The sequence below is a fragment of the Syngnathus typhle genome, linkage group LG6 (assembly GCF_033458585.1).
Source record: "Syngnathus typhle isolate RoL2023-S1 ecotype Sweden linkage group LG6, RoL_Styp_1.0, whole genome shotgun sequence".
In the NCBI taxonomy this organism is placed as follows: Eukaryota; Metazoa; Chordata; class Actinopteri; order Syngnathiformes; family Syngnathidae; genus Syngnathus; species Syngnathus typhle.
The window spans coordinates 19,559,400-19,586,576 of NC_083743.1; the positions used below are offsets into that span (position 1 = coordinate 19,559,400).

General features: G+C 39.7%; 1 long non-coding RNA gene and 1 pseudogene across 1 annotated transcript; both read left to right on the forward strand.

Moving 5' to 3' along the window:
• The first annotated feature begins 1,032 nt into the window (after window positions 1–1,032).
• LOC133155655 (ATP-dependent RNA helicase DDX19B-like) lies at window positions 1,033–8,678 on the forward strand (annotated as a pseudogene).
• Window positions 8,679–11,392: 2,714 nt separating this feature from the next.
• Window positions 11,393–23,065, forward strand: LOC133155659 (uncharacterized). Its single transcript, XR_009714711.1, has 3 exons — window positions 11,393–12,292; window positions 12,412–22,420; window positions 22,555–23,065. It is a non-coding gene; the product is annotated as an uncharacterized LOC133155659 (long non-coding RNA).
• The last annotated feature ends 4,112 nt before the right edge of the window (window positions 23,066–27,177 follow it).

Genomic DNA, 27,177 nt, shown 5'->3' on the forward strand with positions numbered 1-27,177 from the left:
GTTTGAAGTGAACAGCAGAGAAGAAAGGAACAAGGCAAAGTGTTGTGAAATAAAATATTACCTGTAATACGGATTTAGGTAGAGAACTGAACTCTCGCTCTTTATATAGCTGACGTGTCTTGCTCATCCGTTCTGCGCATCTGTAATGGCGGCCTCCGTATGATATCCGGTTTGCGTGTGTGCGAGAGCGAGAGAGAGCGAGAGAGAGAGCGTGCGAGAGAACGCTCAACCGTAGCGCGCCGCCGACCGCCCAACTGCACCGGGCTGTGACAGAGCCGTCGCTGAAATTTAGAAGATATTTTTAAAGTCCTGATGTACTTTCTAAAATTTAAGTGGACCTCAGTGCGCACTGCGCAGGGAGCTTAATTTGGTGCGGTCGCGCAACCGCAGCGCGCCGGGCGCTCACTGTCGCATTGCTTAAAGAGCGCCTTTGTGTTTTAGGATGAACAGCAGAGACCAAAGGAACAAGGCAAAGTGTTGTGAAATAAAATATTACCTGTAATACGCATTTTGTTATTTGCTGATTGAAACTGCTAATTAAACTGTGAATTGAAACTAATAGGAAGAAAACAACTCTCGCTCTTTATATAGCTGACGTGTCTTGCGCATCCGTTCTGTGCATTTTATTTCACAACACTTTGCCTTTCTTCTCTGCTGTTCACTTCAAACACGCTCCATGCGACCGCAATGCTCTCGTATCAGACGCTTGCTCGATCACCTGCTCGTTTGCTGTCCCGTGCGCGCACGAAGCGCGGTGGTGCGTTTACGGGCAGGCGGAGAAATCAACGCCAACAAAAAAAATTACATCCAGCCTAGTTAAGACCATACCAAAGACTATAAAAATGGGACCCATTGCCTCCCTGCGTGTGTGACGATTATTGGGACTTAAAAATAAAATAAAATAAAAAAAAAATAAAAAAAAAAAAAATTTTTTTTTTTTTTTTTTTGTACCCATGTATAATGCGCACCCCGGATTTTAGGACAATAAATTAGTAAAATTTTGCGCACTATACACGGAAAAAACCGGTAGTTGTTTTTAAACATTTTTTGCCTACCTATTCCACAACTTCCCACTTACCACAAACTTCACATCTTTTATTTTGAAATTCAACCAAAATTCTCTAAAATTTCGTTTTTCTACTCTAATTTCCACATTTTTCAACCGATTCAACCCATTCCAACTTTCAAGTGTTCATCTTTTGCCTACCTGTTCCACATATTCCCACTTACCAAAAATTCCAAATTTTCAAATTTGAAATTCAACCAAATTCTCCAAAATTCCGTTTTTCTACTCTAATTTCTACATTTTTCAACCGATTCAACCCATTCCAAATGTATTCACTTAATTCACCTTATGCTTCCCACATTCACTCCCATTCACCCCCACTTCCACTATGCTTACACAATTCAACCCTTGACCCCCAATTCCAGTGTGGCGGCCATCTTGGATGACCCTGGAGTGCCACCAATGAACCCAGAATGAACCGGAAGTGCCCTAAATCAAACCGAAAGTGACCCCAAATAGACCGGAAGTGACCCCAAATCAAACCGGAAGTGACCCCAATGTACCAGAAATGACCTTTTTAGACCGGAAATGACCCCAAATAAACCGGAAGTGACCTCAGACGAACCGAAAGTGACCCAAATTAAACCGAAAGTGACCTAAATAAACCGGAAGTGACCCAAATCAAACCGAAAGTGACCCCTAATAGACCGGAAGTGACCTCAGGTGAACCGAAAGTGACCCCAAATGAACCGAAAGTGACCTTTTTTGACCGGAAGTGACCCCGAATAAACCGGAAGTGACCTCAGCTAAACCGGAAGTGACCTGTAGTAAACCGGAAGTGTCCCAAATAAACCGGAAGTGACCCAAATTAGACCGGAAATGACCCGAATCAAGCCGGAAGTGAACCTATTTCAACACTAAGTGCCCCAAATAGCTACATTTGCGCTAAGGTTTTCGGTTTTTGTCCGATTTAACCCGTTTCAACATTTTTACCCCAAAAGTGAACCTCCTGAGGCCGTTTTTTTTGTTTTGTTCCAAATTTAGAAAGATTTTGGCGCAATTGCTTTTTTTTATTTTCCCATTCATTCTCTCTATGGGGATTCAACATTTGCTCTAACTTCTACATTTCTTAACTGATTCAACCCGTTCCAACTTTCCAACACGTGTGCATGCACAAACACACACCCAGACACATTAGAGCAGCAGGAACGGAGAGAAAGTATTTGCACTGTATGTGCTTGTGTGAATGTGCGTGTGAGGACATTGTTGTATTTTCTGCGGTTAATTATTATTATGTGGGGACAAGCAGTACAGAAAATGGATGGATGGATGGATAATTATGATATAAGTATTATCATTATAAAGTTACATTGATACTGCCTTGACAGTGTCCATGAAAACATTATCAAACATTAATAATAATAATTCATTAAATTTGTAGAGCGCTTTTCAAAAACCCAAAGACGCTTGATAACATTTAATTAGTAATAAGTATAAATGGAAAATACTGTCGTCTTCAAATTTTATATTAGCTCTAACAGGGTAATCTTCGAACCTAGACATAATTTTGAATTTTGACACTTTTGTTTTGTAAAATCATCGCAATCATTTTCACAGTATTCCTTTTTATGTTTGAGGGAAATCCTGCTAGGAACCTTTAATATGGAGGAACTGTTTCCCTGCACTTCATTTCCACTCGGTAGACGTTGCTGTTGTACAAGGCTCTCAGTTGGTATCGGCACGCCATTGTGACTGAAGTACTGCACCCTACTTTTCCCTCACACAGTTTTTAAAACAACGACAAAGGGAAACGACGATGGCTTCGGACTCTTGGGCCCAGGCTGTTGACGAACAGGAAGCGGGAGCAGAATCAGTAAATGTAAATGTGCTAGTTTACGTTGAGTTAGCCTTGAAGATGTTTTAGTCACAGGCCTAGCGCTGTAAAAAATGAATGCTTACTATTTGTCTGGCGTTAAGACAGACATTGTTTCAACACAAATCTGCGTGTATTGCCGTGCCTTTGGATATTTGCTTAGTTTAAATGCAAGCGCTAGAATGCCCCAAATTAGCCGGTAAAGAATTGCTGCGTGCCTTGTGCGTTGCTAGCTTTTGCAGAAGCTACCATCAAAGAGGTAATTCATTGAGACAGCTTTAACTGGCTGGCAACTGAATGATGCAAGAGGTTCCAAAATAGCTTAACCTGATTAAGTAGAAGCATTGGTTTCTTCTAGATTTGTGCTTTCCAAGTTTTATGTTTCAGGGTCACGTTTATAAATATATATAACAGTTGACCATTACTGGCGTTAACGTGTTTTCCTAGTCAACTGTGGTAAACTTTTTTTTTTTTACAGATTGGAAACCTTCAACTAAAGGATGCACCTGGAGAAAACGGTATGTTTGCAAAGTGATGAGACTAATTTCAAGCATGAAAAGGCTATAAAGTGATTTTGCTAAGGAACATCTGTATCATCAGCAGGCAGTACTTTTGGAAAGTCAGAAGCGGGAGATAAGACTCCAGGAAAGACTACAGATGAAGATGACCGTGGTAAGCTGATGTGATTATGTATTCCCATACAGTAATTGAATTGTTTTGTCACCCCAAACGCTCCTCACAACAATTACGCTGTCAAAATTATTGACCGAATAGACATGATAGAGCAAAAGGGTAGAACATCAAAGTAAAAAGCTGTGATCCAATAGAGCAAAAGTTGGATCAAAGTAAAAAGCTTTGATCAATGATGCCGTTTATATTCTAAACCAAAAAGGTAGAACATCAAAATAAAAAGATGTGGTCCAATGATGGTATTTATACTATATTATAATTTTCCACACTGAGAAGACACAGAAAAAAATAAGTCATGCTAAGAAATTATTGTTTGCTTCCACATACTGCTTGCAATGTGTTCACATACTCGTCATTACTTTTTGGTGCAATTAATGAGTTTGCGTCGAAAATTGGTTCATAAATAGATGCAAAACAAATTGCGCGGGTCCGGATCGTATCTCAAAAAGGGGGGCTGCTGATGCGTCGGTTCAGAAGTGGAAAATTGGCACGTAAGTAGATGCAAAAAATCCGCGCAGCTTCCGTTCGTATCTCAAAATGTCCGTAAGTATAGGCGTTCGTAAGTAGAGGTGCCACTGCATATGCAAGTTTAACATGGTCGCTTTTACTCGTATGCTTTGCATGGTCCTTCAGATCACTAACAATTCCTCCCATCTTAAAAACTCAATTTCTACTCTCTTTTTTTTCCGCAGAAGACAAAGCGGCCCAGTCATTGTTGAACAAGTTAATCAGAAGTAATCTTGTCAACACCACAAATCAAGTTGAAGTTCTTCAGAAGGATCCCAACTCTCCACTGTACTCTGTAAAATCCTTTGAGGAGTTGCGACTGTAAGTGTATCATTCTTTAATTTATTCATAATCCCTCTTGTGATTTAGTGCGTCTGCCATAAATGACGAATGAGCTCATGTCTGTGGATGTTATCCAATAAAGATTACACACCACGGCAGATGCGCTCGTATTGAAAAGGGAAAAATAAAATTTGTGTTCTGCAAAAGTGTGGCAGAAGTGCTCGATGTTCATTACATGCCCAATTTGTTGTATTCCTGCCAAACTTGATCAATAAACCAAAAATATTTTTTCTCATATGTGCAGTAAACCACAGCTCCTTCAGGGTGTCTATGGCATGGGTTTTAACCGGCCCTCCAAAATCCAGGAGACCGCCTTACCCATGATGCTCGCTGAACCGTGAGTATGCTGTACATTGACTGTGATGTGCTACTTTTCTGAACTAAATATATGATGTGACTAAAGTCAGTTTGATTTTTCTGTTTAGTCCACAGAATCTAATCGCCCAGTCTCAGTCAGGAACAGGAAAAACCGCTGCCTTTGTGCTTGCCATGCTCAGCCACGTCAATCCAGACCACAAATATCCCCAGGTTATTTTTTAGGGATTTTATCAGTGATCCAAATGACCGCAGATGGGTTTATCCTTAGTCCTTGTGTGACCTGCGAGTTAGATTTCTAAATCTCTTTTTCCTTTTCCACCAGTGCCTGTGTTTGTCACCCACCTATGAACTGGCGCTTCAGACTGGCAAAGTTATTGAGCAGATGGGCAAAAACTACCCTGAAGTCAAACTAGTTTACGCCATACGAGGAAATAGGCGTAAGTTCACATCGAGTGCCATGTTGACGTTCTCACCATGCTGGACTGGTGCAGCAAATTGAAGTTCATTGATCCCGAGAAGATTCGGGTGTTTGTGCTGGATGAGGCCGATGTCATGATCGCAACGCAGGGTCACAAAGACCAGAGTATTCGCATCCAGAAGTAAGAATGAATATTAATAAAAAAGTTTCCTGACAAATGTGGGAGTTCGGATTTTGAGTTTCCACTAAAGGATGCTACGATTTTAATTTGTTCTTTGCTACACAGGATGCTGCCCAGAAACTGCCAGATGTTGCTGTTCTCAGCTACGTTTGAGGAGACCGTGTGGGACTTCGCCAGGCGCGTCGTGCCTGACCCAAATATCATCAAATTGAAAAGAGAGGAGGAGACGCTGGATACTATCAAGCAGTACTATGTGTTGTGCAACAGCAAGGAGGAAAAGTTTGAAGCCCTGTGCAACATCTATGGCGCCATCACCATAGCCCAGGCTATGATTTTCTGCCATGTGAGGCACTTCCCTTCACCCAGCACTTTCCGATTGATAGATTATAAATGGCATCACATTTTCCTGAGAAATGTTCCAGAGTTTATTAAGAACGTCACAAGACTGGCGTCGCATAAATTCATTATGTTCCTTGAGTGTCTGGCTGGTATATGAACTGGTGACTCTGCTTTCCTTCATGCGATCCAGACAAGGAAGACCGCAGGCTGGCTGGCGGGAGAGCTTTCCAAAGAGAACCACCAGGTGGCGCTGCTTAGCGGGGAGATGCAAGTAGAGCAGAGGGCAGCTGTCATTGAACGCTTCCGGAATGGAAAGGAGAAGGTGCTTGTCACCACAAATGTCTGTGCCAGAGGTGAGGGACCCATGCAAGATAATTATGAAATATGTAGATATTTAACAATTATTTAGTCTTCCACTTCTCCCTATCAATTGCTTTTGTAATATTGTTTTAACATGTATTCTGACTGTCAACACCCTGTATGCTATTAGAGAAGATACCGTATGTATTCTTCATACATTGAAAATATTAACGTCAATTTCCCCTATCACCTCTCGCCTTTTTTTTTCTTTTTTTTCTGTCCACCAGGAATTGATGTGGAGCAGGTATCGGTGGTGATCAATTTTGACCTGCCTGTAGACCAGGAGGGTAACCCAGACAACGAGACCTACCTTCATAGGATTGGCCGCACGGGTCGGTTCGGCAAAAGGGGGCTGGCCATCAACATGGTGGACAGCAGAATGAGTATGAACATTCTCAACAGGATCCAGGAGCATTTTAGTAAGTAGTTATCCTTGCCATTATCTATTGCATTGGCCAGGTTCAATGTAATATATATGTTTGCATTTTTATTCGTCCACTGGCAGAAAAAAAACACTCGCTGGTTTTCTCTTTTCCAGATAAGAAAATTGAAAAACTCGACACACACGATCTGGATGAAATTGAGAAAATCGCCAACTGAAAGACAAGTGTGCTGACAAAGTGGACGCCAGCTAGACTTGCGCTCTGCAAAGACTGTATGCTTCTTTATGCTGGCTTTTTAAGTTTGTATTTTAAGCCGTTAGGGTGGAGGGGGTAAAACCACATATACTGCACGTTTACATACACTTCAGTCTGTGGAACATACCCTATTTCACTCTTTTTACTATAATATTTTATTTTGTAATGCTGAAAAAGCTTAACTGTCAAGTAACTCCTAAAACCCCATTTGACTCTGCTTTTCATACATATATGAACATTTTTCATGAATGTATCCTCTTTAGGTCATTACAACATTGACAGTGTGTGGAAAGGGTGAAGTTGGGTATACTGCTGCTCTGAGTGTAGGGGTGTCATTTTGGGTGATGACTGATGGATGGATTTTAGGGTCTATGCAAATTTAGAGTATACTCACATGAAAGAAATGAAATTAACCTCAATTTATCTTCAGGGTGCGTAGCCAAATGCCAAAATGGAGATGACCTACTAATAACTCCTCAACATTTTAGATCATTCTGGAGTAAAGCCCAGTCACGCGTCCCTCACAATTTTATTTATAGAGTATTAAGACTACTCAGCTGTAACATGTAGTTGTTTTTAAACATTTTTTGCCTACCTATTCCACAACTTCCCACTTACCACAAACTTCACATCTTTTATTTTGAAATTCAACCAAAATTCTCTAAAATTTCGTTTTTCTACTCTAATTTCCACATTTTTCAACCGATTCAACCCATTCCAACTTTCAAGTGTTCATCTTTTGCCTACCTGTTCCACATATTCCCACTTACCAAAAATTCCAAATTTTCAAATTTGAAATTCAACCAAATTCTCCAAAATTCCGTTTTTCTACTCTAATTTCTACATTTTTCAACCGATTCAACCCATTCCAAATGTATTTACTTAATTCACCTTATGCTTCCCACATTCACTCCCATTCACCCCCACTTCCACTATGCTTACACAATTCAACCCTTGACCCCCAATTCCAGTGTGGCGGCCATCTTGGATGACCCTGGAGTGCCACCAATGAACCCAGAATGAACCGGAAGTGCCCTAAATCAAACCGAAAGTGACCCCAAATAGACCGGAAGTGACCCCAAATCAAACCGGAAGTGACCCCAATGTACCAGAAATGACCTTTTTAGACCGGAAATGACCCCAAATAAACCGGAAGTGACCTCAGACGAACCGAAAGTGACCCAAATTAAACCGAAAGTGACCTAAATAAACCGGAAGTGACCCAAATCAAACCGAAAGTGACCCCTAATAGACCGGAAGTGACCTCAGGTGAACCGAAAGTGACCCCAAATGAACCGAAAGTGACCTTTTTTGACCGGAAGTGACCCCGAATAAACCGGAAGTGACCTCAGCTAAACCGGAAGTGACCTGTAGTAAACCGGAAGTGTCCCAAATAAACCGGAAGTGACCCAAATTAGACCGGAAATGACCCGAATCAAGCCGGAAGTGAACCTATTTCAACACTAAGTGCCCCAAATAGCTACATTTGCGCTAAGGTTTTCGGTTTTTGTCCGATTTAACCCGTTTCAACATTTTTACCCCAAAAGTGAACCTCCTGAGGCCGTTTTTTTTGTTTTGTTCCAAATTTAGAAAGATTTTGGCGCAATTGCTTTTTTTTATTTTCCAATATTCTCTCTATGGGGATTCAACATTTGCTCTAACTTCTACATTTCTTAACTGATTCAACCCGTTCCAACTTTCCAACACGTGTGCATGCACAAACACACACCCAGACACATTAGAGCAGCAGGAACGGAGAGAAAGTATTTGCACTGTATGTGCTTGTGTGAATGTGCGTGTGAGGACATTGTTGTATTTTCTGCGGTTAATTATTATTATGTGGGGACAAGCAGTACAGAAAATGGATGGATGGATGGATAATTATGATATAAGTATTATCATTATAAAGTTACATTGATACTGCCTTGACAGTGTCCATGAAAACATTATCAAACATTAATAATAATAATTCATTAAATTTGTAGAGCGCTTTTCAAAAACCCAAAGACGCTTGATAACATTTAATTAGTAATAAGTATAAATGGAAAATACTGTCGTCTTCAAATTTTATATTAGCTCTAACAGGGTAATCTTCGAACCTAGACATAATTTTGAATTTTGACACTTTTGTTTTGTAAAATCATCGCAATCATTTTCACAGTATTCCTTTTTATGTTTGAGGGAAATCCTGCTAGGAACCTTTAATATGGAGGAACTGTTTCCCTGCACTTCATTTCCACTCGGTAGACGTTGCTGTTGTACAAGGCTCTCAGTTGGTATCGGCACGCCATTGTGACTGAAGTACTGCACCCTACTTTTCCCTCACACAGTTTTTAAAACAACGACAAAGGGAAACGACGATGGCTTCGGACTCTTGGGCCCAGGCTGTTGACGAACAGGAAGCGGGAGCAGAATCAGTAAATGTAAATGTGCTAGTTTACGTTGAGTTAGCCTTGAAGATGTTTTAGTCACAGGCCTAGCGCTGTAAAAAATGAATGCTTACTATTTGTCTGGCGTTAAGACAGACATTGTTTCAACACAAATCTGCGTGTATTGCCGTGCCTTTGGATATTTGCTTAGTTTAAATGCAAGCGCTAGAATGCCCCAAATTAGCCGGTAAAGAATTGCTGCGTGCCTTGTGCGTTGCTAGCTTTTGCAGAAGCTACCATCAAAGAGGTAATTCATTGAGACAGCTTTAACTGGCTGGCAACTGAATGATGCAAGAGGTTCCAAAATAGCTTAACCTGATTAAGTAGAAGCATTGGTTTCTTCTAGATTTGTGCTTTCCAAGTTTTATGTTTCAGGGTCACGTTTATAAATATATATAACAGTTGACCATTACTGGCGTTAACGTGTTTTCCTAGTCAACTGTGGTAAACTTTTTTTTTTTACAGATTGGAAACCTTCAACTAAAGGATGCACCTGGAGAAAACGGTATGTTTGCAAAGTGATGAGACTAATTTCAAGCATGAAAAGGCTATAAAGTGATTTTGCTAAGGAACATCTGTATCATCAGCAGGCAGTACTTTTGGAAAGTCAGAAGCGGGAGATAAGACTCCAGGAAAGACTACAGATGAAGATGACCGTGGTAAGCTGATGTGATTATGTATTCCCATACAGTAATTGAATTGTTTTGTCACCCCAAACGCTCCTCACAACAATTACGCTGTCAAAATTATTGACCGAATAGACATGATAGAGCAAAAGGGTAGAACATCAAAGTAAAAAGCTGTGATCCAATAGAGCAAAAGTTGGATCAAAGTAAAAAGCTTTGATCAATGATGCCGTTTATATTCTAAACCAAAAAGGTAGAACATCAAAATAAAAAGATGTGGTCCAATGATGGTATTTATACTATATTATAATTTTCCACACTGAGAAGACACAGAAAAAAATAAGTCATGCTAAGAAATTATTGTTTGCTTCCACATACTGCTTGCAATGTGTTCACATACTCGTCATTACTTTTTGGTGCAATTAATGAGTTTGCGTCGAAAATTGGTTCATAAATAGATGCAAAACAAATTGCGCGGGTCCGGATCGTATCTCAAAAAGGGGGGCTGCTGATGCGTCGGTTCAGAAGTGGAAAATTGGCACGTAAGTAGATGCAAAAAATCCGCGCAGCTTCCGTTCGTATCTCAAAATGTCCGTAAGTATAGGCGTTCGTAAGTAGAGGTGCCACTGCATATGCAAGTTTAACATGGTCGCTTTTACTCGTATGCTTTGCATGGTCCTTCAGATCACTAACAATTCCTCCCATCTTAAAAACTCAATTTCTACTCTCTTTTTTTTCAAACTTGATCAATAAACCAAAAATATTTTTTCTCATATGTGCAGTAAACCACAGCTCCTTCAGGGTGTCTATGGCATGGGTTTTAACCGGCCCTCCAAAATCCAGGAGACCGCCTTACCCATGATGCTCGCTGAACCGTGAGTATGCTGTACATTGACTGTGATGTGCTACTTTTCTGAACTAAATATATGATGTGACTAAAGTCAGTTTGATTTTTCTGTTTAGTCCACAGAATCTAATCGCCCAGTCTCAGTCAGGAACAGGAAAAACCGCTGCCTTTGTGCTTGCCATGCTCAGCCACGTCAATCCAGACCACAAATATCCCCAGGTTATTTTTTAGGGATTTTATCAGTGATCCAAATGACCGCAGATGGGTTTATCCTTAGTCCTTGTGTGACCTGCGAGTTAGATTTCTAAATCTCTTTTTCCTTTTCCACCAGTGCCTGTGTTTGTCACCCACCTATGAACTGGCGCTTCAGACTGGGAAAGTTATTGAGCAGATGGGCAAAAACTACCCTGAAGTCAAACTAGTTTCCGCCATACGAGGAAATAGGCGTAAGTTCACATCGAGTGCCATGTTGACGTTCTCACCATGCTGGACTGGTGCAGCAAATTGAAGTTCATTGATCCCGAGAAGATTCGGGTGTTTGTGCTGGATGAGGCCGATGTCATGATCGCAACGCAGGGTCACAAAGACCAGAGTATTCGCATCCAGAAGTAAGAATGAATATTAATAAAAAAGTTTCCTGACAAATGTGGGAGTTCGGATTTTGAGTTTCCACTAAAGGATGCTACGATTTTAATTTGTTCTTTGCTACACATGATGCTGCCCAGAAACTCCCAGATGTTGCTGTTCTCAGCTAGGAGACCGTGTGGGACTTCGCCAGGCGCGTCGTGCCTGACCCAAATATCATCAAATTGAAAAGAGAGGAGGAGACGCTGGATACTATCAAGCAGTACTATGTGTTGTGCAACAGCAAGGAGGAAAAGTTTGAAGCCCTGTGCAACATCTATGGCGCCATCACCATAGCCCAGGCTATGATTTTCTGCCATGTGAGGCACTTCCCTTCACCCAGCACTTTCCGATTGATAATTATAAATGGCATCACATTTTCCTGAGAAATGTTCCAGAGTTTATTAAGAACGTCACAAGACTGGCGTCGCATAAATTCATTATGTTCCTTGAGTGTCTGGCTGGTATATGAACTGGTGACTCTGCTTTCCTTCATGCGATCCAGACAAGGAAGACCGCAGGCTGGCTGGCGGGAGAGCTTTCCAAAGAGAACCACCAGGTGGCGCTGCTTAGCGGGGAGATGCAAGTAGAGCAGAAGGCAGCTGTCATTGAACGCTTCCGGAATGGAAAGGAGAAGGTGCTTGTCACCACAAATGTCTGTGCCAGAGGTGAGGGACCCATGCAAGATAATTATGAAATATGTAGATATTTAACAATTATTTAGTCTTCCACTTCTCCCTATCAATTGCTTTTGTAATATTGTTTTAACATGTATTCTGACTGTCAACACCCTGTATGCTATTAGAGAAGATACCGTATGTATTCTTCATACATTGAAAATATTAACGTCAATTTCCCCTATCACCTCTCGCCTTTTTTTTTCTTTTTTTTCTGTCCACCAGGAATTGATGTGGAGCAGGTATCGGTGGTGATCAATTTTGACCTGCCTGTAGACCAGGAGGGTAACCCAGACAACGAGACCTACCTTCATAGGATTGGCCGCACGGGTCGGTTCGGCAAAAGGGGGCTGGCCATCAACATGGTGGACAGCAGAATGAGTATGAACATTCTCAACAGGATCCAGGAGCATTTTAGTAAGTAGTTATCCTTGCCATTATCTATTGCATTGGCCAGGTTCAATGTAATATATATGTTTGCATTTTTATTCGTCCACTGGCAGAAAAAAAACACTCGCTGGTTTTCTCTTTTCCAGATAAGAAAATTGAAAAACTCGACACACACGATCTGGATGAAATTGAGAAAATCGCCAACTGAAAGACAAGTGTGCTGACAAAGTGGACGCCAGCTAGACTTGCGCTCTGCAAAGACTGTATGCTTCTTTATGCTGGCTTTTTAAGTTTGTATTTTAAGCCGTTAGGGTGGAGGGGGTAAAACCACATATACTGCACGTTTACATACACTTCAGTCTGTGGAACATACCCTATTTCACTCTTTTTACTATAATATTTTATTTTGTAATGCTGAAAAAGCTTAACTGTCAAGTAACTCTTAAAACCCCATTTGACTCTGCTTTTCATACATATATGAACATTTTTCATGAATGTATCCTCTTTAGGTCATTACAACATTGACAGTGTGTGGAAAGGGTGAAGTTGGGTATACTGCTGCTCTGAGTGCAGGGGTGTCATTTTGGGTGATGACTGATGGATGGATTTTAGGGTCTATGCAAATTTAGAGTATACTCACATGAAAGAAATGAAATTAACCTCAATTTATCTTCAGGGTGCGTAGCCAAATGCCAAAATGGAGATGACCTACTAATAACTCCTCAACATTTTAGATCATTCTGGAGTAAAGCCCAGTCACGCGTCCCTCACAATTTTATTTATAGAGTATTAAGACTACTCAGCTGTAACATGTAGTTGTTTTTAAACATTTTTTGCCTACCTATTCCACAACTTCCCACTTACCACAAACTTCACATCTTTTATTTTGAAATTCAACCAAAATTCTCTAAAATTTCGTTTTTCTACTCTAATTTCCACATTTTTCAACCGATTCAACCCATTCCAACTTTCAAGTGTTCATCTTTTGCCTACCTGTTCCACATATTCCCACTTACCAAAAATTCCAAATTTTCAAATTTGAAATTCAACCAAATTCTCCAAAATTTCGTTTTTCTACTCTAATTTCTACATTTTTCAACCGATTCAACCCATTCCAAATGTATTCACTTAATTCACCTTATGCTTCCCACATTCACTCCCATTCACCCCCACTTCCACTATGCTTACACAATTCAACCCTTGACCCCCAATTCCAGTGTGGCGGCCATCTTGGATGACCCTGGAGTGCCACCAATGAACCCAGAATGAACCGGAAGTGCCCTAAATCAAACCGAAAGTGACCCCAAATAGACCGGAAGTGACCCCAAATCAAACCGGAAGTGACCCCAAATGTACCAGAAATGACCTTTTTAGACCGGAAATGACCCCAAATAAACCGGAAGTGACCTCAGACGAACCGGAAGTGACCCAAATTAAACCGAAAGTGACCTAAATAAACCGAAAGTGACCCCTAATAGACCGGAAGTGACCTCAGGTGAACCGAAAGTGACCCCAAATGAACCGAAAGTGAACTTTTTTGACCGGAAGTGACCCCGAATAAACCGGAAGTGACCTCAGCTAAACCGGAAGTGACCTGTAGTAAACCGGAAGTGTCCCAAATAAACCGGAAGTGACCCAAATTAGACCGAAAATGACCCGAATCAAGCCGGAAGTGAACTTATTTCAACACTAAGTGCCCCAAATAGCTACATTTGCGCTAGGGTTTTCGGTTTTTGTCCGATTTAACCCGTTTCAACATTTTTACCCCAAAAGTGAACCTCCTGAGGCCGTTTTTTTTGTTTTGTTCCAAATTTAGAAAGATTTTGGCGCAATTGCTTTTTTTTATTTTCCCATTCATTCTCTCTAGAGGGATTCAACATTTGCTCTAACTTCTACATTTTTTAACTGATTCAACCCGTTCCAACTTTCCAACACGTGTGCATGCACAAACACACACCCAGACACATTAGAGCAGCAGGAACGGAGAGAAAGTATTTGCACTGTTTGTGCTTGTGTGAATGTGCTTGTGAGGACATTGTTGTATTTTCTGCGGTTAATTATTATTATGTGGGGACAAGCAGTACAGAAAATGGATGGATGGATGGATAATTATGATATAAGTATTATCATTATAAAGTTACATTGATACTGCCTTGACAGTGTCCATGAAAACATTATCAAACATTAACTAGAATTTGCAATTCCTGAAGGAATTGCGTGTGAAGGTGAAGAAGTTGAATAAATATTTAAGGAATGTTGCAGAATGATGTTGAAACGAGTTGAATTGGTTGAAAAATGTAGAAATGAGAAGGGAAAAAGGAAATATTGTAGAATCGGGTGTGAATTTCAAAATAAAAGATGTGAATTATTTGGTAAGTTGTGGAATAGGTAGAAATATGATGAACAGTTGAAAGTTGGAATGGGTTGAATCGGTTGAAAAATGTAGAAATGAGAAGGGAAAAAGGAATTGGGCGTGAATTTCAAAATAAAAGATGTGAAAAAGGAAATGTAGGAAAATTGGGTGTGAATTTCATACTAGAAAAAGTGAAAATGCAGGTAAGTGGGAAGTTGTGGAATAGGTAGGAAAATGATGAACAGTTGAAAGTTGGAATGGGTTGAATGAGTTGGAAAATGTAGAAATGAGAGTAGAAAAACCAAAATTTGGAGAATTTTGTTGAATTTCAATTTTAATTTGAACAATGCATTCAATTATGCATCAACATTCATTCCTTCATGCATTCATGCATTCATTCATACATTCATTCAAGCATTCATCCATGCATTCATTCACGCACTCAATTTTTATCACGTCACCCTGCACACGCGTGACAGTGATGGCCAGCCCATCTTGTGGTATCTTCGGGGGCTGGCTGAAAGTTTTCTGCCAGATCTGAAGCTTGATGCTTGTAACTTCGCCCGAATTGGACACGACCTCCACCACCTCTTCCCCATAGAGGATACCACAGACTGTTAGGGTGAGGCTGGAGTTGCAGGGCTGTTGAATAAAAAAAGAATATCTAATTAGTTTTTATGAATGGAAAACAAAGTTTACCAAAGGCTAATCATGCCTCCAAATAAAGCAAGTGGGAGCAGTAAAGCCATCCTAGAACACAAAGACGTTATTAAAGCCACGCGACAGTGAGCGCCCGGCGCGCTGCGGGCGGTTGCGCGATGGGACCAAATTAAGCTCCCTGCGCACTGAGGTACACTTCAATTTTGGAAAGTACATTAGGACGGTACAAATATTTTCAAAATTTCAGCGACAGCTCTGTCACAATAATGCGACCAGCGCGGAGCAGTTGCGCGGTCGGCAGCGCGCTACGGTTGAACGCTGGGCGGAACGCTGCAATTGCGCGATGGGACAAAAATGAAGAAATGAAGAAAAAAAAATTGAAGAAAAGGATTTATTTAGTCTTGGAACGGATTAATTTGTTTTCCATTGTTTGTAATGAGAAAAATAGATTGGGAACCTTAACCCAGTTAATCTTGGAAAAGGGGATAATAAGCAAAAAGCAAGCACCATTTAAATTCCACTGCTATGAAGCCATTTACTAACCTTTATTTCTGTGCAAGTTGTAGAGTGGAGCATTAGTCCCGAATCGTTCACCCGGGCACTCAGGTGGGTGAAAATGAAGGAACCCCCTACTTTTAGTTCAATGAGATTAGCCTCACGCCAAAGGCCAATTTTGACAGCGGCTTCATCCTGCGTTAGTTTAAAAAAGAGTATGTGTGCAAAGTGCTACAACAGGGGAAGTACAAATGGCTACTTACTTTTTTTAGTGTCAAAGTCCGAAATGGCGCAAGGCTGTTCCCTCTCTGGCGCACCATGCGGATTGGACGCATCTGAAGTGGAGCAAATTGAGATGACAAAAAAAAATAAAACTTTTGGTACCTTAGTACTAAACAGAGCATTTCAAAGATATTGTGTGTGTGTGTTTGTGTGTGTGTGTCGGTGGGTACATTACATGTACATTATTGCACATGCATCATGTCTTCACAGGTGTACACAAAGACATGTGTGTATATGTGCATTTGCGGGTGCAGGTGACTTACATCGGTTATTACGCCCTCCAGTGACACCATCTCCTCAGGTAGTTTATTCACTACCTCCTGAGGAGATGATGCCACTGACTTGGGGTAGACCAGGGCCCTGGCCTCTTCTTCCAGCTGCGGGCTGGTTTGCACCTCGGCCGCCATGAATATTTTTGAGCCGGGTTTGGTGAGGAGCCCTTGGCCACTCTCGTCCACACCAAAGTTTAAAAAAATGTAACTGCTGCCAAGTGTTCAAACAGAACAATTTTATAGGCTTTCTCGTCGTCACAGAGGGCAACAGTTACATTATTGTGCTGGCCGTGCATGGACAAGGTGCCATCAGCTGCACAAATCCATGTTTTTGCACGCAGAGCAGTCCTCATCGCGACTACTTTAGCGCGGATCATGTTTTTCGCCATTCTGAAAAAGAAAAAAAAGAGAGAAATTGACTTGTTTAGTTAGTAGATGACAAATGGCAAATTATTCATAGAATAATTACTATTATAATACATCTGACTGACTTTGGGATTATTTTATTAGCGACACAACATATCATTACCATATTCAAATTGGATAAAAATAAATGGATACCACGTATAATAAAAAAACACACAATTATTTAAATGTTAGACTGAAAAGAGTTTCCCAGCAATGATTTTTAACATCCACCAGATGGCAGTGCAGTGACAAAGTCAATAGTTCATGGGTATGTAGCATTTCAAGACTGCTACAAATTAACACTGGGCAATGATTCAATACTACTGATCTTACTCGGTCAGTACATATCAGTGCTTACAGTTACAATGTCATCTGCTATATAAATTTGGAAGCACATTTTATAATGGCGCCTGTGCGGTTTTTGAGGGGGGCTAACCTAAAACAAAGATTTTAATAAAAGAACACCGTAAACCATTTTTATCCATTTACGTGTGGCGACTACGAGGTGTCGTCTGAAATAAATGAATTACGCGTCGTGTATCTTTCCAGAAATGTCGTTACTCCGTAACGCAAAGTGCAAGCATCGTGCGTCCATCTTGTTAGATGGCAAATGCACACGGCGGACGATAGTGTATAATACTTAAACGCAAGAGCAATAAAATGGGGAATCCTCCGTCATAAATAGGAACGCAGAACAAACATGTATTTTCGACTGACTAGTTAATTAATAATTACAAGTTAATTTGCTATATGCGCATTTCGTAATGGCGGCTTTTTTTTTTTTTTTTGCTCGACGCAAACCAAAGATGTGGATGCCTCGGTCACGAATAATGTTCACGTTCATCAACCGATGGAATTAATCCATACTAAATTCACGGAGAAACAACTCCGCAAAAGTCCGTCGTGAGAACAGGAGACTATTTTTATCTATATGTACAGTTAATGAGTAATAACATGTAATAGTACAGTAATAGAACTGTGACGATGGTAATTAGAAGTGGGGAAGTGCTACTTTCCCCACTAACGCAACAATCCTGGTTTCGTTTCGTTTATTTATTTCAAACATGTAAAAAAAGAAGAATAAGCTTATTGTACACAATAAAGGACATGACAAAATACATGCATATCCACATACAGACGTACCAACATTCATACATATACATATAGCCGCAAAAGAACCATAAGTCACATTCACATGTCTGAAAAGGAGTAGGAAGAAGTATAATTTATTTAATCCCACCCCCTATTTAATAATCCCTAAATACCCAGCCATAAATCATTTTGCCTCAGTTATCCCAACAAAGTACTAAATTACTAAATTATCCCCCACCTGCTGCTCACTAGACACTAAACATGTACCAACACACTATTAATACGTGCGTATATTTCACACACAGACACTTAACATTCATTCATACCTCAAATACAACACAAATACCTGAATGGTAGAAATAAACCAAATAAAAACAAAATAAAAACAGCCTGAACAAGACAAACAGACAAACAAAACCAACAAAGAAACGTAAATCAATAATTACTAATCACCCCTTAGTACTCATACACCCTCATTCCTGTACCTTGTAAAAATAATTTCTTCTTTATATCTTTTTTTAAACTGATAGATGTTTGAACATTCCCTGAGCGTTTCCTCCAAAGTATTCCATAATTTAACTCCACATATTGCAATACAGAATGTTCTTTTTGTTGTACGTGCCTTCCTAATCCTGTAATTAAATGTCCCCCTTAATTTATAACCCCCTTCCCTCCCAATGAAAAGATTCTGAATATTAGTTGGCAACAGATTATTTTTTGCTTTAAAAAGTATTTGTGCTGTCCGAAATTCCACTATATCTTTGAGTTTGATGAGTTTTGACTTTAAGAATAATGAATTTGTATGATCCCTGTATCCTGCCCCATGAATGATCCGTATTGCTTTTTTTTGTAAAATAATAAGTGGATATATTGTGCTTATATAATTATTACCCCAGATTTCTACACAATACATAAAATATGGAAGGACTAATGTATTATAAAGGATGCGAAGTGTTGTATGATCCAGAACCTGTTTTGCTCTATTTAATACTGCGATGCACCTTGAGATTTTAGTTTGTACATGTTTAACTTGTGATTTCCAACTGATCTTATCATCTATTATCACCCCTAAAAATTTAATCTCATTCACTCTTTCAATATTAACCCCATCCAGCTTTATCTCTATTTTCAAATTAGTTCTGTGATTACCAAAAAGTATTACTCTTGTTTTGCTTAGGTTTAAGGATAATTTATTGCTGTCCAACCATACCTTTAATTTGCTTAATTCATTATTTATTAGTGTTGTTAAGGTGTGTAAATCACTACCAAAACAAAAAATATTTGTATCATCTGCAAACAAAACCATCTTCAAATTATGTGATACCTTGCATATATCATTTATATATAATAAAAAAAGTTTAGGGCCCAACACTGACCCCTGAGGGACGCCACAACTAATGTCCAAACACGTTGAACAAGTGTCACCCAACTTCACAAACTGTTTCCTTTTTGTTAAATAGCTCTTGATCCAAGCTAATGGTTCCCCCCTGATGCCATACCGATGTAATTTATTGAATAATATTTCATGATTTATTGTGTCAAATGCCTTTCTTAGATCAATGAATATCCCAACTGTATATTGTTTTAGGTCTATTGCTTTAGTAATTTCCTCCACTGTGTCAATTATTGCCAGTGATGTTGCTCTGTTGGATCTAAACCCATATTGACTGTCAGTGAGTATTTTATGTTTATCTATAAATTTGTCCAGTCGGTTATTGAAAAGTTTTTCCAGTATTTTAGAAAATTGTGATAATAATGATACAGGTCTGTAGTTTGTGAAGTGGTGTTTGTTCCCGGTTTTATACAAAGGTATGATTTTTGCTATTTTCATTTTATCTGGAAATACACCGGTCTGAAATGATAGGTTACAGATGTATGTTAATGGTTTAGAGACCCCCTCAATTACTCGTTTTACGATACTCATGTAAATGTCATCACAGTCTTTGGATGTCTTGTTTGTGCATTGGAAAACTATCTTTATAATTTCTTTCTCATCCGCTGCTTTGAGGAACATTGAGCTCAGATTCCTATCTATTAAACTATTACATTGCTCCTCAGTTGTTACTGCATCTGGGATTTGTTTGGCCAGATCAGGTCCCGTATTTACAAAGAATGCATTGAAGTTTTCAGCCACTTCTTGCATATCATGCTCATCAGTATTCCTGATAGTAAAATATTTAGGATAATTAATTTTTTTAGAGCCATTTTTTATTACAGTATTCATTATATTCCATATTTCTTTGGTGTTGTTTTTATTATCATTTATTATCTTACTATAGTATTCTTTTCTAGCAGCTCTTTTAATATTAGTTAGTTTATTCTTATATTGTTTATATTTATTTTCTGCCACTTTAGTTCTTTGTCTTATAAATTCTCTGTAAAGTGTATTTTTCTTTTTACAGGCATTTTGTAAGCCCTTTGTAATCCAGGGATGATCTACATACTTTCGTTTCCTATTATATACTTTTACAGGGCAGTATTTGTCATATAACCTTTTGAAAATTTTTAAGAATTCCTCATATGCACAGTTAATATTATTTTCATTGTATATAATATCCCAATTCTGTGACATTAAACCATTTTTAAATGCGTTTATTGTTTTTTCTGTTTTAATTCTTCTGTATTCTTGTTTTTTGGCCAGTTGGATGGTTTTATAGTTGTCATCAAAAATCATAAAAACTGGCAAATGGTCACTGATGTCGCTGACTAATAACCCACTTATGGTGTTGTTTAAAATGTCATTTGTGAATATATTATCAATAAGAGTGGCACAGTGAGAAGTTATTCTGGTTGGTCTAGTGATTTTTGGATACAAGTTCATGCTATATATTGTGTTAACAAAGTGTTCGGTCAGTTTGTGCTTGTTTGGATTGAGTAAATCAATGTTGAAGTCTCCACAGATGAAAATTGTTTTGCAACTGACCTTTGAAAATACCTCCTCCATCCATTCTGTGAACAGTTCAATGCTGGAACCTGGTGTCCGATATATACAGCTAATGATTACATTTTTCTTTTTTTCCTTAAGTATTTCAATTGTTATGCATTCCAATATGTTGTTAACTACCATTGACATATCCTGTATCACCCTGACGTTTAATGTCTTTTCCACATATATTGCAACTCCTCCTCCACCTTTGTTTTGTCGATCTATGTGTATAAAGTCATATCCCTCCAGCTCAAAGTCCGCCTCTTTTACTGCGTTGATCCATGTTTCCGTTATTGCAATAATGTTGAATGGGCGAGTAAACTGATGAAGATAATCCTTAATGTTTGTAAAGTTGGCATACAGACTCCTACTGTTAATATGTATAATAGACAGTCTACTATCTGTATTGATTCTATTAAATTCCTCATTAGTATGATAACTGCAGTTATTGTTGATTGAGTTAAAGAAGTTGTTATCCGGGTCTATATCATGTTCTATATCCAGTGAACTGTGATCAGTGTATTGAAATGATTGGAGTTCCAGTTTGTCGTGTTCACTAATCCTCTGTGTTATGTTACTGATGTCTTCAGGTGTAGATGCTTGATTTCTTTCGATGCGTGTCATGGTTGTGAGTAGAGTTTACCTTACAGTCCTGCATGATGATCATTGGTATCTATCCAGCTCCTCGATACTCCTTACCATCAGCACTTTTGCTTCCTCCGGTGATCCATTGAGCTTGATAAATATTTTACAGTTTGTAGTCCAGGTATGTTGAATTTTTTCTGCTTCCTCAGGTAGCGTGCTTTTTTGGCAATATCAGCGTTGTGCTTGGTCAGGTGCTCATTGATGTAGACGTCGGTTCCTCTCAGCTTTCTTCCTTGTTTTAATACTGCAATCTTGTGCTTTCTGTTGACAAACCGCATGATGACAGCGGGTTTGTCTCCGGGACTCCTCTTGGGCAGAGGGTGGCAAGCTTCGATGTTGTCGCAGTCCAGCTGTATCCCCTTGGACTGCAGGAAAGTAGCCACCTGTTGCTCCGTAGAGCTAACATCCAGATCGTCGGGCTCACCTCCCTCGCCAGCGGCCACTGCCCGGGCGTATGATCGGGCTTTGATATTAACTCCGGAGATGATCACGTCGTTGATTCTGGTGTATTGCTCCAGGTCAGCAACCCTGCTTTCCAGGAAGGTGATTTTCTTTTCGTTCTCCTCATTCCGACTGCGGAGAGCTTTGACCTCCTCGACCAGCTTGAGGATAGCTTTCTGCTCCATCCTGATAACCGAGACTTCTTCAGTGAGGAAGTCCAACGCCTTTTTAATATCTTCGGTCTCCTCCACCGAAAAGAGGGGAACCGCTGACGCCTTCTTCGGACCCATGTTTGGAACGCGCTTGTTGGTTTTTTTTAGCAATGAAGCCGTGTGTTGTAGCTTTCGCGGCTAGTTGTGCACTTCCCCTCTGAAACAAGCGATGCTGCTCCGGTGTACTCACAAGTCTTTCGCGCTTTGCCTTGCCGATTTCAAGTCGGGCTTGATAACTTTTCAGACAGTTTTGTCAGTGTTAGAAGAACGAAGGTTGTCGATGAAACTGATCTGTCAGTTGAACGAGCTGTCACTCCAACCTCGAGCTGAAACACACAGCACACCTGGCGAAACTCCCCTGGTTAAAATGTAAGTATATACTTAGGGTTTTTAATAAAGTTGTGACAAAATCTCGGGTTGCCACTTACCTGTCTCGTCTTCAAGCTGATAATGAGGCCGTGTAAACTAATTTTTTCTCTACCCACTTTTCGGCGGCGCGAAAGGTCGGCGCGAAAGGTGTGTGCGAAGTCTGAAAAGGCAGGGTAAGTTTTAGTCGTAGCGTCAAAACTTTATTACACACAGAAGAAAAACACTGAGAGCGGAACACATCGCTCTAAATTCGTGTGAAATATGATTACACAATTGAGTGAACATGTGCATGTTTATATTTACGTGAACTGAACGCTTTTAGATCCCCCCCCCTTAAAACGTGAAAAATGGTAGCGTCCACTTTAAGTAAAGACAGAAAAAGACGTCCCTGTAAAATCACGCGATACGTGACGATACGATTGAGTGGCGATATTTCAGTATATTTAAAATATGATCATGATAGTAATAAAATAGCCTTACAGTAATGGTAATAACTATAATCGCCACGGTTTATGAGGTTTCCGATTTGTTTTCAAAGTATTTCAATGCAACGTGATCAGTACAATCGCGAAGATAAAATAATGGACACTATATCAACTTATAGAATGTACATACAAGACAACATACATACAAGACAACATAACAATAAACTATGATCACAAGACAATATATTAATAAACTTTCAATAATTGTCTCATTTGCCCAAAAACAACCCACTTCCTCCCTGATGCATGCATTGGCTGATGAATAATAACATGACATTAAAATATTTAGTGAGTAGTGGGAAAGTAATGAATGAACATGCAGAGTTAAAATCAAAAATAAGTATTTAATTACAGTTTCATATCAACACAGAAAAGACCTATTTTCTATTAAAGAAAGAAATAAATGAATGTAAATTATGAATAATGTCATTCAAAACAGGTTATTTTATACGACAAATCACAACATAAGTTGTCAACATACACTTTACACTTTTCCTTCTAAACAAGAAGGAAAAAAAACAGTTGCATGGTGCTTTTTGGAACCAAAATACAGTATGATATTAGTTGTTTTGGGCAGAATGGAATATATAATGGGTGAAATCTTATAAATAATGAAAAAAATAGATAAAATGTTTAACTGACTCAATAAATACTGAACATACAAAATGACAAACAAGAACGTATACATTGGACTGGACTTGTATGTGATGAATTGAACATGCACATATTGGAAACACAAAACTTAATAAACAAAATTTAAGGCAAAGAAATATAGAAAGGCCAATAAATAAATAAATAAATAATTGAATGAATGAATGAATGAATGAATGAATGAATGAATGAGAACAGAAAACAGACTATACTATGAGGCCTCGCAGAGGGACAGCTTCCGACAGTTAAAGGCTAAGGTGTTCTCTGTCTGCATGACTGGATGCATGTAGAACCACAGGCAAGACCCAGGAACATACTAGAGGAACATGAAAGAGGTGTTGAGGAGAAGGGGTAAAATTAAAGAGTGCTTCCTGACAATTTTCCTTGTTGGCTACTCACAGATGAAGCAGGAGAAGTCATGTGTGTTTGGGAGTTTGTGTTCCATGATGCAGGCCTCCCTTGTACAAGTCTTCTTGAAATGCGTGGCTCTCGCTGTGCTACAACATAATTTCATAATCAATTCATGTTGAGGAGAAGCGGTAAAATTAAAAAGTGGTTCCTGACAAATTTCCTCATTGCCTACTCACAGAAGAATCAGGAGAAGTCATGTGTGTTTGGGAGTTTGTGTTCCATGATGCAGGCCTCCCTTGTACAAGTCTTCTTGAAATGCGTGGCTCTCGCTGTGCTGCAACATAATATGTTAATCAATTCATGTTGAGGAGAAGCGGTAAAATTAAAGAGCGCTTCCTGACAAATTACCTTCTTGGCTACTCACAGAAGAAGCAGGAGAAGTCATGTGTGTTTGGGAGTTTGTGTTCCATGATGCAGGCCTCCCTTGTACAGATGTTCTTGAAACTGTTGCCCTCTGTGACGACAAGAAAGCCTGTAAAGTAGTTCTGTTTGGTCTGTTAGGTGGGTTCTCATCAAGTTTGATTCCCAGAGTGGCCGAGCTCCTGTCTAGACAAACGTAGCACGTGGAGCCACAGGCAACATGAAAAAGAAAACAAAAAAAAACATTGAGTTTCTACACTTACATTACAATAAAGCAGTGCTTCTCAATTATTTTCTGTTACGCCCCCCCCTAGCAAGAAGAAAACTATTCGCGCCCCCCCCCTCCCCACCGTGACTATCCTAACTTGTCTTGTAAGTCGTAAAATGTTGCACTGTCGCAAACGTGACAGAAGTAACAATGAGAGCGCCACTGCCCCCTGCTGTAGTAAACGCGCAATTACACTTTATTCTAGTACTGCCAAAAAAAAAAAGCCTGTTCCCCAGGGTCACACGCGCCCCCCCAGGAATAGCACCGCGCCCCCCTTGGGGGGCGCGCCCCACTATTTGAGAAGCACTGCAATAAAGTAATATGTCATGCCTACCTCTGGCCTCGATTCTGGGATGAGCTTCTTCTTATTGTGGCTACAAGGCAGTTAGTTACAGGCTTGGCTAGATGTGGTTGAGCCACAGCTGAACACATTTCTGTCCCTTCTCGTTAAACTCTGCTAAATTCGATGCTGGGCAGGGATGTTCCAGCAGGGGCACATGAGGAGGTGTTGCATGGTCTGTGGTTCAGTGCCACAGTCACACTTGCTGTTCCGATCCTCCTCTTTGGCGAGAGTGACTTGTGCACGTCCAACACCAGATCTTAGTCTATTTAGGCATTTCCACGTTGCATAGTTGGTATCTGCTCCTGGGGTCATTGCCTCGCTTGCCTTAAGCTCCATTGTAGTTTCTGGTGGAAGATTGTCAAGTCTTTCTTCCCGCCGAGTGACTCTTTCACTGAGGGGTGGGACACTTTTCAGAAAACTTTTCCTGGACTTAAGGCGGCATTTGGCTGGTACATGGCCGAAGAGAGGATGTCTTTGGTCAGTGGACTGTGGATGAGCTGCTTTCGCCACATAAAATAAACTGTTAAAATACAGAAGAGTGAAATAGCAGCATTTAGTGTCTTTTGAAAGAAAGATAAAACATGTCTAATCATGAGAAACTTACCTCGTCTCTTTTCTGTTCTCGCCTCACGATTATGACGTCGAAAAAATATAATACATAAAAAAATGAAGTAATTAATGTGAAAAACAATTAAAAAAAAAAGTTTAAAAGGCCTTTCTAGAACTCATCTTAAAATCAGAAATAAAAACATGTCAAACGTTAAAAAGTCTCCCCTTAACTCGTCTAAGATAGTTTAAAAAATGTAAAAGTTTCCAAAGTTAAAAATTTCGAAAGTGAAACATTTTAAGTTAAAAGTTTAAAAAGTTAAAAATGTTACAAGAGTTAAAAATTTAGAAAGTGAGCATTTTAAGTTAAAAGTTTAAAAAGTTAAAAATGTTACAAGTTAAAAAGTTAAATCAACTTGAGTTAAGGGAAGACTTTTTGAAAGCTAATTAAAAAGTCTAAAAAGTTTAAAATTTTAAAAAGTTACATCAAGTTAAGGGAAGGCTTGTAGAAATTTTCAAAAGCCTTGGCCTTCCCTTAACTGAACTTGAGTCCACACCAACCCCCATTCCATATCAACATAAAGGCCCATCCTCAACTTACCACCACAGACATGAGTTCAGCTACATCAACTGTCCTTGTCTTTACATGTATGACCACCTTTCCTCATGATACTTTTTAATCAGTTTCATGTAAGGCTTTACTCACGGTTTGTTTCCATTCATCACTCTTCTATGATTTGCCTGGGACCATTTAAAAATAATAAAAGTGAATCCAAGTTAAAAAGGCCACTCCTCTCCGTCTCCCCTTCACTCACTCTGAAGCATGCTTCTCGTGTCAAGCAAACCTTTGCCATCGATAACTATTTTCCAATTCGATGTTTTCTCCATTTGTAATGCCAGGCAGGCAACAGGTTAATTGCTAGCATCACGCAGAAACCTCAGTGTCCAAAATAGGGGTGGATTTTATTGTGTTTGCCACCAATTTATGTGATCAGTATAAAGCTGCTTTTCCAGCTATCGCTATCCACATGGGTTGGTAGTTATTTTCTATGTGGAAATTGTGAGGCTAATGGCAACATTACGTTTACCATTCTGAGCCCCAGATCCCATTTCATCTCAAGTCAACAAATGACCCACCACATCCCACCACTAATGTTATACACTTACGCCATCCGACGTCTGTCCTCGTTGTTTTTCCAACAAGTGAAAAACATGATTTAGATTTGACTTACCTTTCACTGGTGAAAACACAGAAAACAGGATTGTGATAACTGTTGTATATTCGCACGAAACCTGAATAAAGAGCACAGAGGCCGAGAGAAAGAAAAAGAGGTCAAGTAATGAGCACTTCCACTCCGGATCCCATCTTTCCTCAAGTCAACAAATCACCCACCGCATCCCACCACTATTATTATACACTTACGACACCATTCACGTTTCGATTTCCATCCTTGTTGTTTTAGAAAATGCTGAACCGCATGATTTAGCTGTGACTTACCTTTCACTGGTCAAAACACAGAAAACAGGATTGTGATAGCTGTAGTACGTTTGCAGGACACCTGAATGAAGGGCACACTGAGGTCGAGAGACAAAAATGAGGTCAAGCAATGTGTTTTTGTCAGTGGTAGCAGTGGCTATGAGTTGCGTGTAGCCTTTCGAGCGGAATGAATCAAGAATGGGCTTGAATGAGGCA